This window comes from Hylobates moloch, unplaced genomic scaffold (genome assembly GCF_009828535.3).
Source record: "Hylobates moloch isolate HMO894 unplaced genomic scaffold, HMol_V3 SCAFFOLD_5, whole genome shotgun sequence".
Taxonomy (NCBI): Eukaryota; Metazoa; Chordata; class Mammalia; order Primates; family Hylobatidae; genus Hylobates; species Hylobates moloch.
This window is the reverse complement of record NW_026652280.1, coordinates 144,908,020-144,920,057: the sequence shown is the minus strand read 5'-3', so window position 1 is coordinate 144,920,057 and position 12,038 is coordinate 144,908,020. Positions and strand designations below refer to the sequence as shown.

The window sequence follows — 12,038 nt, the reverse complement described above, 5'->3', positions numbered from 1 at the left end:
AAAAACTGCTTTGAGATAAGGCGTGAACTGAGTGACATCTTAGCTTCGTGTGATCCTTCACCTTGAAGTACAGACTACACGGGACCATAATGGCACAAATCTTGAGTGAAGAAGTGAAACCAATTTTGCTAAAACATCTGAAATATACTCTTCCTAAATAGTAACATCTGGTGGTACAGAACATCCCAAGGAGTCTTTGTTCCCAGGAGGTTTCTCAACCCAGTTTTTTGCCACCCAAGAGGCTTAGGTAATACAGCTAGGGTCAGAGAAACGCAGCCATCCGTCCAGCCTCTGGGCTGTTCTTTAAATAAAATTGCTTCCCTAACTCTCTTCACTCTCAAGTTTTGAATACAATGCAGTTTCAACCATTGCTATTGATATTTTTCTGTTAATTAAAAATAACAAATGACATTGTTGTCTGAGAGGAGTTATGCTCTCAGTAGTAGATGCCACCAGAGCCTGGAAGTCAGACTTTGGGGAAAGCACAACTCTGCTCCCCAGTCAGCAACATCTGCGATATGAAAAGGGGACTCTCGAGGTTAAAACCAATTTGAGCTTGTCAGTCTCTAGGCAAATGCTGCAGAATCCTCAGGAACAGCTTGTGACGAGGGAGTGTTGAATGGAAATAAGCTCAATAAGCCTTCTGGTTTGGATCATTGAGAATACTGGTGTTTTAAATTTTTTATTTATTTGTTATTGTTCTGTTTCATTTTGTTTTGAGTTACATTTGGGTTGAGCTCCTTATTCCTTGTCTGGTGTCTCTGGAAGAAATGTGTATTTCTGTGAGATATATTTCCTCCCGTCTCCAGAAATCTTCATGAAAGAGAAGTTCATTGCTACCATCTGTACTTGGTTTAGAAGAGCTTTGATTAATAAGGACCACCCTATTGTTCATTTGTCTAACATGTGGAAATATTTGTAATCTGTTTCTGGCGAGAGAGGTTTCAGCAAGGACCTGGTTTGACTTTCAAACCCACATTGCCAATGAAAACCAGCCTCCTGGATCCAGAGGTCAGTGGGGGAACAAGCAAAGGTGTTTTATTCTCCCTTCACCCCCTCCCCCAAACACCAACACCTGTTAGAAGTGAGGTTAAAAATATCCTGTTGGAACTCTGAGACAGAAACCCAATTCCATCCTGAAAGAGGCTCCGATATATGGTGTATAATGAAAGCTGGAGACTGCCCACTGTTACACATCATTATCATTCAGATCATGAAAGAAAATGAAATGGTTCAAGCAGATAACAGCTGTTTTTATTCTGCTTTTCAAAGATTCTCTTAAACAACGATTCTCTTAAACCTGATCTCATGGCTTTTATTTAAGGGTGAACACCCAATTGTAAACATAGGAGAGATGCATTCTCATGATGTCAGTAATAAAAGCATGTATAAAGCAGCATGTGTATTCTGGAAAGCTAACTAACCATTAAAGCCAAGAAACATAGTCTGGCACAAATCTGATTATGTGTCCAAGAGGACTTGATGGTATGCACATAAGAAAATGTAATGAAATAGCGGGAAGGAGAAAAGAAGGGAGAGGGAGGAGCCAGAGGGTTGAGGGGGGGCTGTTTCATGTTTGTGAAATGTTAGCAAAATCAGAAAAAGGTAGAGCTGCCAAGATCATCTGAGAAAGGGGTTAGCACAGCAAGCAGAAATGCAAGCAATTTTGTTTGTTTGTTTCACTATCTGTTGTATTACAGGCTCACCTCATTGCATTATCTATTATAGACAATGAGGTTGTTACACAAGACACACACAGGAAAAAGGTAGAGGCCCTGTCTTTCTTGAATCAGGAGTTCAGATCTCATTTGTTACGGTGTACATCTATTGTGTTTGTAATTGCTGTGATCGTTATCATAAGCATTAGGTATAGCTTGCTTGAGGAATTCAGGACCACACATTGCTCATCAGAATTCTGTATAAATAAAATAGGATGCAAAGGAATTTTGATGGAGTAAACCTTATACAAGCTAATCTAATAGGTATTTGTTGTAATTTTTCATTTTGTAAAATTACAGCAAAAACATAAGCAATCTCTCCTAGATGCACTGTAACACGGAATGCTCATTTTTTAAAAAATTTCTTCCTATTTCTTCTCATAGTAGGTAGCATCCTTTATTAAATGGGTCACTGTATTAATTAAAGTAAATATAAACCATTCCTTACTGTACTTGATAAAAGTTTTTGTGTCTGAGGAAAATATTTGTCTGTATATGCATATAAAGTTTACACCTAACGTTAGCATACAAACCACACTAATTAAGATGAGTTCAACAAGCAGTTTAAAATTGGGAATCTGCTGTTCGCGTGCCTAGACTTGTACTTAGAAAAAATAGAAGGCATAAAAATGTCAGCTTCATAGATTTGCTGCTAAAAGACCCTTATTCACTCGTGCATAAAATACAACTACCCCCAAGGGTGTGCACGTTTACAAACGCAAATTAATCTTTACTTGCCCAATGCACAAACTATAATGGATTTCAGAACTGAGCAATATAAACTAAATATGAGATCATTTTTGATATCTCTGCTAAAGAAAACTATAATGCATGGTTTGGGATCCTAAATTATAGCTGGATTTTCTGCTCTTAAGCGTTCATTAGTTTACATGGGAGGGGCCAAAGAAATAAAGTAGCAACCGTTTGTACCAATGTATGATTTTCTATTTCTTTGGATCAAATAGGAAGTGATGTGTGGACTTAAACTGTTTTCAAATGGCCTTTCCAGTTCTGTTAGAAGCAATGTTCAGACTCAACTGCCAAAATTTTTCTTCGGTGTGAAAAATGCTGATTCCATGGGCTTGTGTTAAAATATAGCACACACACACACCTAATAATCTAATGTCCTATCTATTGTTGGGTATGACTCTGTCTGTTAGCTTTCCATGTTGTGAATTATCTGGATTACAAACTCCTGTTCTTTTTCTTTCCTTCTCAGTATCTGTGTAGTGATCATTTTCCTGCTCACTGGTGTATCCGCTACTAAAATACAAGTGAAAATAAAAGGAGAATATAAAGGAGACACCTCCTACCTCTGGAAGGAACACAAAAAACACACACATTTGTACCAGTTAGCAGCCCTAAATATCTGTTGAATAAATGGTTTTAAACAGTTCACTGAAATACATATTTTGAATCTGCAAATGTATCCTGGAACACAGAAGCTGTGTAGGTTAGGCAGCTACGGTATAGCTCTAAAATTCAGAGGATCCCTTCTATTTTTGGCACAGAAGATAGATAGTCACATGGCTATGAAACATGAATTTGGATGCCAAATGAATAACAAGCTTGGAGGCTGAGCACCCAGTGACTTCAAACATCTGTGAAGTGAAAATATCACTGTACCAAGGCGTGCTACTGTATTGAAAAGAATTACTGTTACTGATCATTTTCTTGCTTTAAATAAAGTACATCTCTTCTCATGGGAGCAGGTGTAAGGGTGACTTTATGAATCTCCATTAGTCAAATCACAAATGGACACCATCCCCTATTCTTGTAAATCCGTGCAAACAAAATTACAACTTTTTAACATCTCAAAAGAAGAAGTGTGCAATTTGTTAGCAAGAAAGGATAAATTTCACCTTCCCACTTCTCCAGGATTCATAGTAATCCAAAATCAAGAGAGCACAGACACTTTGAAAATCTGCCCTTTTAGCCCCTGCCTTTGGTATATTAATGACTACAAGATGTTGGACGCATATTTGAGCAGTAAGAAGAACCTGCTTCCCAAAGGGAAAAAGAAACTGAGAACAGACCAAGAGAAACCATAAGTTAGTGGACAGGTCTAAGAAACTGAATATCAGCACGTTCCAAAGCTTAGTAACAAAGCTTAGACTGTCACCTGATCTTTACATGAAAGTCAGCCCAAACCCTTTCTATTATTATGACATCTAGAGCATGACTTATTTTTCATAAACAGATATTTTTCTTACATTGGGATTTATCCTACGATGCTACAATTAGCATTCTGCCATTCTTTTTTGTCATAGTCATACAATGGTTTGCTATCTACCTTTAAAAAGTAAAGAGTTAACAGAGAAGAGAAATTTGTATTAGGTCCTGCATTGAATTTAGGTTCCTCTTTAAAGGATGCAGTAAAACAAAAATGTCCTGCTTTCAAAATGCTTATTTCGGATTGGAAGAGCATTCTCACCCAGGTACCATTCTTTCCTTCTTTTACTTTTCTGCCAATTGTCTTACCTTTCCTCCACACACACTGATGCAGATGACCACTGGCCTCCAAGCCTCAAGCATCAAAGGAATTAGGTCAGACCAGAAGAAATCAGGTTGCAGGCAAGAAAAAAATTTTAATAAAATAGGAGCTATGCCAGCCTGGAGCTCCTGTACTCCTTCAGGCAGACTAACAAGCCCTGGCCTTAGATGTAACAGTGTTAGGTAATTGATATGTGGGAGAAAAGCAGAGATGTTTGAGAGACCAAAGATTTGTATAGTATTAGCACATGACAATATGTTGAATTTATTTAAAGCCGGTTTGTACATAGTGCTCTGATGGGCTTGGTGCTCAGCCCTAAAACAATTGCAATTAAAACTAATTCCAGGAAAAGAGAAAAGCTCTAGTGCAATATCTGTTTGCTATAAATTATGAGTTTTTAAAAGTCGCTTTGTATTTGTATTCCATCTGAGATTAGTGGTCTTTTAAAGCATATATTAAGTGTACACAGAAAATTAATTTTATGTTAGCATGTTTAATGCTTACTAACTCAAACAGCATATTATCTTCTTTTGAGTTATTTTAAGGACAAAAAATAGAAAGAGATTGTATTGGAAAATGTCCATACTCAGTTCATTCTCCAGATGACCATTTTAGTTGCCACTATTAGTGGCTCCAAAATGATTGGAGGAGTAATTCAAATTCAACCTATCACATTATCCAAGGGCATTCTATGAATAGCTGCAACCCAGAGCAAGTTCTGGCAAAGATGCAAAGGCAGGGTATCAAAGTCAGCAATAACATTTAGGAGTGCTTTCCAGAGTTGGCAAATGCAGATGAGAATATTTATATGTCATCTCAAACTATAGAAAGTATTTTGGGAAAGATATTTTTCACAAGTCTTAGATTAGCCATTATAGCAATTTAAAGGAGGTTTTTTTCTTTTTTGGATGATGAAACAAACCTTTGGGTGATGCCAGTCACATTTACACATCATCTCATTTAATCCACACAGCAGCCCCATGAGGGAGATATTGGTGTCGTTAGCATGTACATTTGTGATGAGAAACTGAGGCACAGGCATTAAGCAACTTGCTAAAGACCTCAAAGTTAGAAGGTAGCAAAGAGAGAAGTTGAACTCAGGAATCTGAGTGAATTTCTAGAGGTTTTCCTCACTACTGGAAACAGTTTTAAAGTTTTAAGAAAGGGCCAGGCGCGGTGGCTCACCCCTGTAATCCCAGCACTTTGGGAGGCTGAGGCGGGCGGATCACAAGGTCAGGAGATCGAGACCATGGTGAAACCCATCTCTACTAAAAATACAAAAAATTAGCTGGGCACAGTGGCAGGCGCCTGTAGTCCCAGCTACTTGGGAGGCTGAGGCAGAAAAATGGCGTGAACCCGGGAGGATCTGCTTGCAAGTGAGCTGAGATCGCGCCACTGCACCCCAGCCTGGGCAACAAAGCAAGACTCCATCTTAAAAAAAAAAAAAAATGTTTTAAGAAAGGTGAAGCCTCTTTGGTTTCTGAATGTAGTAAGTCTCAGATTCTGATAGCTCTCAGACATCTCTTCAAAAAGGATCATCAGTAAGATCATTTTAACCAAGGGAAAAATATTATCCTACTTAACATGTATTGAGAAATTATTTCTACCAAACGAACATAAGTTTTTCATGCATAAATTCACATAATACTCACTATAAGATATACAGTTACTATCCCCGGTTGAAGAAAGGGAAATTGATGCAGAGAAAAGTTGAGTAATTTCACTTAGGTTAACAGGTAGACAGAATAAGAACCAGGATTCAAGCCCAGGAAATCTGGTTCCAAAGGCAGTGTATGTAACCACGAAACTTTATTGCCTCCACAAATCATTATTAATTGAATCATTATATCATGTTGTGTTTTCAGGAATGGAATTTTGTTAAATGATTTTGTGAATATAAATGAATACCAATAATTAAGGACACACTTTGCATATACCATGTTTTTTGTCTAGAATTATCTTTGTTCTTCACCATCTTCTCTTACAGTTCACCTTTAATGTTAGCCTTCCCAGATCCACCTCTCTAACTTAGAAGCCTTTCTATCTTCATAGTGTAGTGCTATCATATCATCTATCACATAGTGTAGTAATGATGTACTTAACTTTCTCTCCACTTGGACTCTAAGCTCGCTGGGGGAAGAGACTCCATCTTCTATGTCTTTCTATCACTAGTAATATTACTTGTTATGTAGCAGCCACCTAAAACAGGTTGGATTTACAAGTGGATGAAAGAAGAAAATAATTGATAAATACTTGGTTGCAATAGATGGATAATTGGGTGAAGGATGGTTAGATTTATTGATGGATGAATACATGGATGGATGGAAATATAAAAGAATAAGTGACATACACATAGGAAACATATGAATCAGTCCAATGTGTGTGCCAGTTTTAAATAGACAGAGCTTCCTGGGTGTATTTCTAAAAAGAGGAACTTTTTAAAAAAAATTCAGTCATTTTTCTACCTTATCTTTAATTACTGTTCTTTTTTCTATTGTTTTATTTTAATGGCCATTAATGATGACTCAGTAAGCTGGTGATAAATTTGTTCTTGGACGTTTTCTCTACTTCTTTTATGCATATATCAAAGTTTTTGGCTTGATTTCACTCCTCTTAAGTAAAGGGGACTTTTATTCCTCTAATTACCTTCGAGTTCCTGCAGTGAATGCACTGCATTCCTGACTGCCTGGATGTAGCCCTCCACTCCCCTCAGCCATTTGCCTAGCAGGCGCTACTTGAAGGTTTGGCCTCTAGAACCCCTACTAGATTTAGCAATGAAAGCAGCATAAAATCCTAAGCCTACTGTCAAGTGTGAATCCTGTACTTCAGAACAGATCTATCATCCTGGCCCCAAAAAGAAACAGACCACATAATATTTCCAATATTGTAATAAATTCATCCACTCCAAGGATTGTGTTATATTTACTCAGCAGGCAGAGCAGGAAAAAAAAAATGTTTTTGTCATCGATAACCAAAGTATTGTAAGAAAACATTAATTTCACTTAAAAAAAAAAGACATGGAAACTGTAGGCTACCATTATGGATGCCCTTATCATATAGCTTATAGATACAATATTCTATTAAGAACGTAATTGCTAGAGACATTGCTCCATGAAAGATGTGGGGTTGTTTACAGGAAAAAAATGTCATGTCCTCCTTTGAGAGTTGTTTCGGATGATTACTTATCAGGGTTTAAAAATGTAAAGGCAAATAAAGATTGGTCTTTCTACTTGAGGTCAGTAGTTCACTGATTTTTGTCAAGAAAAAGAGTTTATTCAATTTCCTTATACACTATCAGATAGCTTCTCATTTTTTATGTGATAGACTATGTAATTATTTTTCACGGTGGTATATTATCTATCTCCGTATATACACACATACACATACACATACATATTTACTCTATGACACTGCATTTACTGTGGAAGTGTACCAAAATCTATTTAAGATGCAAACATCAAAGAGGAAGGGGAAAAGGAGTCCTATTGCCACTATGTGTAGATATCTGTGAAAGTCGCCTAAAGACCAATTGATCAAATACAAAAATCATCACAACTGCTAAAGGCGGCCAACATAATCTTTTAAAGCAAATGCAAAAGTAGATGCTGAAAAATGTGGGTTACCAAAGCATTCTTTACCTCTGGCTCCCCACTCTGTGCTGTCTCATATTCTTGCAAGTCTCATTGGGATGCTTGGTAAACACACTTCACCTTTCTTTCTTCAGTTTCAGGGTAGAAAGGGTCCCTTTAACTCCTGAAGACAGTAAATCACAGTCTGTGTGGTGGTTCTCAGAAGACACTTAAAGGACTGAACTGGATGCTCTACATAGCACCCTTGCCAAAAGGGTTCGGAAATGACTTCCAGCTTCCCACAGTAATAAAATGGCACTGTTTGGCATCTTCGAGGTAATAAAAGTGAATTTTTTCCATTCTAGTAAATGAGAAGAGAGGCCTGGTTGTTTTAAAAACTGATTTAAATTCGTGTGTTTTCCTCACATGATAGAGTGTGATATGAGCACACTTAGGTCAACTTCAGACCACCTCAGAACGTTACCATTAATCAGCTCTCTGGGGCAGAACAGATGTGCCGGTGGGTGGTGCACGGGAGGCTGGAAGGATGGCCAGGTGCCCTGGACACTGCCGCCGTGATACGATAGGTGGCGCTCTCCCCTCTGAGTCTGTGTGGACGATCTCCGAACGTGCTCTTTGGAGGATATTATTTTGCTTGAAGGAAATGTCTTGGACGTTCATCAGTGTTTCTGGCACTGTTGAACAGCTGCTGAGTCTCATAGCAGACTCTGGCTGTATTTTGGTGATGGGAAAAGCTTTAGAAAACAGATTTCCTGTCTTTAAGGAGGAGGCTTATGTTAGGCATTATTGTCATTTGTATACAAGACTTTTTATAATTCGATTTCACTCTCCACCCAGTTGCAGAGGAAAATCTTTTGTCATTCCTATTTGACTCACAGGGTCTAGGAAGAAGTTTGATCATCTTCCATTTCCCATCTGGCTATTCATAAGACACCTGCATCTCTGTGATTTCTCCTAGACTACACAATGCTACCAACTGACAACAAGCGTTGTATAAAGAAAGGCCACCTTTCAGAAAAGGAACCTGAACATTAAAAGCTTGTCAACCAAACCCACGGCATATAGCTTTTATTCCTTATTTCAACTGCACCAGAAGTGGAAATTATAACACTTTTAAGCAGAAAAGACAAGATTGATACTTTTTACATAGAATCCAACCCACATTTGTCTTTGTTTATATGTCGCAATTATAAGGCTATTATAAACAAATTAGTAGTATCACGGAAGAATTTTTAATGACTTGCTGATTTCAACTACTGCCAAATACCCTCATCTACTAGTCACATTCTTGACTAAGAGACACCAGTGTGTGTGTGTCTTTGTTAAAATTAGTCAATAGTGGCCTCAGTAGTTACAGACTAGTCCATTAATTTATTAAAGAAGTTCAAAAGATTATTACAAAAGAAGCAGGATGTAGACACACCCAGCTTAACAATAGTGGGGAAGAGAGGGGTCCCTGACAAAAGATACAATAAGAGGAAGGGGAAATATCACTGCAGTTCATAATGATGGTTGGTAAACAGTTGAGTACATGCTTTTAAGTTTGGACAGCTCGGTTCAACAAAGTAAGAATTAGCTGTAAATGCTAATGCCTTTGGCTTACAAATCCTCCCTGTGAGTATGACCCAAATCAGAACATCTGACTTCAGTGGGTGACCATCTGTGACAAAAAGGAGAGTGGTTCCTTCTGGGCTAGTCCTGAAATACTAATAGAGGCAGCATTCCTGCACATAGCAGGAAATCAATAAATACCTGCTGAGTGGATGAATACATGAATAAACATTTGAAGAACAGTATCTCCTTTTTCTTTTCTTTCTTTTTTTTTTTTTGAGACCGAGTCTTGCTCTGTCGCCCAGGCTGGAGTACAGTGGTGCGATCTCGGCTCACTGCAAGCTCGGCCTCCTGGGTTCATGCCATTCTCCTGCCTCAGCCTCCCGAGTAGCTGGGACTACAGGCACCCGCCACCACGCCCGGCTAATTTTTTGTATTTTTAGTAGAGACCTTTAGTAACAGGGTTTCACCATGTTAGCCAGGATGGTCTTGATCTTGTGACCTCATGATCCACCCACCTCTGCCTCCCAAAGTGCTGGGATTACAGGCGTGAGCCACCATGCCCGGCCAGTCTCCTTTTTCTTATTGCTAAAACAGAAGTAATGTTACTTTCAACAAATTTGTAAGGGTAAAAACAGTTACATTCTTAATCTTTAAAGTGCCATATATTTATCCCCCATATTTCTTTCTTTAAATGTAGAAACTGTACTGTATATACCCTAAACAACCTTCTTGCAAAAAAAAAAAAAAAGAAAAGAAAAAACACAAAATTTAATGGCCAGCACATTCATCTCTACCTCTTACATTAACAGAGACTTACTAAAGAGTTTTTATGGTTATACTTCAGCTTGTTCCCTGCATGCTACCTCCTCTGTAACTTGATTTTAAATTATCTGGTCATCTTCTCATATTCCAAATATTATTGAATACATGTAGTAGATTAAATAATCAGTTTCCTTTGAATATTCTTCGTTGTGATTTCCTATTTTAACGTTCACATTTTGCATCCAAATGGTATTTGTCTTCATATAATTGATAAAATTCCATTTATTCATTCATCTAACATATATATTGGTTAAATGCCTATCATGTATAAGATAACCTACTAAATGTAGAAATTCACCAGAAAATAGTCAACTTCTCTTCATTCCACAAATTCAGAGTTCCCTAATACTACGGGTTTACTTTAATTTGGTCAGTGGTGCCAAGTAGTCGTATAGGTGAAATATTTCCTTTAGAAGAGTGGTAATGAAAGTTGTCCATTCTTAAGAAGCATCTTTGATTATGTATGTAGTAAAACAGGTTCTGAAATTAACTATCTTAGAATTGGGCTCAGTAGACCTGGCATAGATCCCAAGAATTTGCAGCATTTCTAGCAAGTTTCCCAGGTAATTCTCAGGCACGCAGTTCTCAGAACGTGCTTAAGAATTACTGCCTTAAAATTTAAGGAAATTTTCATTTCATGCCATGCTATATTCTACACACAAAAAGCGTCTTCCTTTACTTTATTATTTTTCTATAAAATACAATTTAAATTTTCCTGAATTACATCTTATAATTACAATAAAATCTGTTGTGACCCATGCAGACTACTATACAATTCTTTACCCCTTTAAATGGAGTAGAAATAAATGAAGAATGCTAAATATGATTTTTTTAAAAACTCACATTTTAATCATAAGAAAAATACTTTAATTGCCATTATGTGACTCTAAATTGGTAAATCATTATAATGATAATTTACAATTTTGGTTCATTAACTTTACAAAATATTATTCAAAAGTTCCTGCAAGGTGCTTTTTCTTTAATACTTTATTTTATAATTTTTCCTTCAAAATATTTTATTAGATCACAATGAGTTTTTCATATGATTTTAGAGAATAGTAAGATAAGTGATGTTTTCCTTCTTATATTAGTAATACTTTACTTCTACCTTTTTGGAATGGATTATTTCTCTGTACAAGTCCTTTCAGCAATATGGCACCATGTCATAGGTGGTGAACACAGTGACATTATTTAAGGTTAGGGTACAGAGAAAATATATTACTAGGCTCTACTTGTTGTATTAGGGTCCACCTTTCTTTCATAGAAACATTGGCTTGTTATTTCATAATTTGAGTTCGAGACTCGGTTTTCTTGCTTCTAAGGTTGGTAGGTCATTTCTTTAACAAGATTTGATATATTTCTAATCTTTTCTAATTTGAATATTATCATAGTGTGATCTGGCGATTTTTAAAAAATATGTCAGTAGTGCCCAAGCTCCATTAGGAGATTTCAGCTGATATTAAATTAACCCCAACCACCACCTCCAGTCAAATGTGGCACCCATGCATGACAATATCACACCCACTTTTATTGTATTTCTTCTTTTTTAAAAAAATGTATTTTAAGGGGCTCACTTGAAAATAACTCATAATAATAGGCAATTGTGAAATGTTCAGTTTCATTGAGTGCTCTAACCACATTCACCTGAATAATCCAGCTCTCTAAAGGCTGAAATCTATTCTAGCTAATTTGAATACATAGTGTCCAATGGTAACTACCAATGTATGCTAGGTCTCATCAAAATGGAATGAACCAGAATATCCGCACACTCAAAACAAACAAAAAAAAGGAATAGATGTTCATTTTTAAAGTTTTAAAAGGCTAAAAAAATCGCAACACTATTTTAAAATATACACACTT

General features: G+C 36.9%; 1 protein-coding gene and 1 pseudogene across 3 annotated transcripts in view; both read left to right on the top strand.

Annotated features, from left to right (window-relative positions):
• Nucleotides 1–12,038, top strand: part of ADGRL2 (adhesion G protein-coupled receptor L2) — a 696,353-nt gene that overhangs the window by 101,956 nt on the left and 582,359 nt on the right. For all 3 annotated transcript variants that reach the window (XM_058439634.1, XM_058439632.1, XM_058439633.1), the window contains exon 3: nucleotides 7,937–8,117. The gene's annotated coding sequence lies outside the window, so the exon portion shown is untranslated. The remainder of the gene's footprint in view (nucleotides 1–7,936; nucleotides 8,118–12,038) is intronic.
• The window catches only part of LOC116467981 (heterogeneous nuclear ribonucleoprotein A3-like), a 152,007-nt pseudogene that overhangs the window by 130,956 nt on the left and 9,013 nt on the right, over nucleotides 1–12,038 (top strand).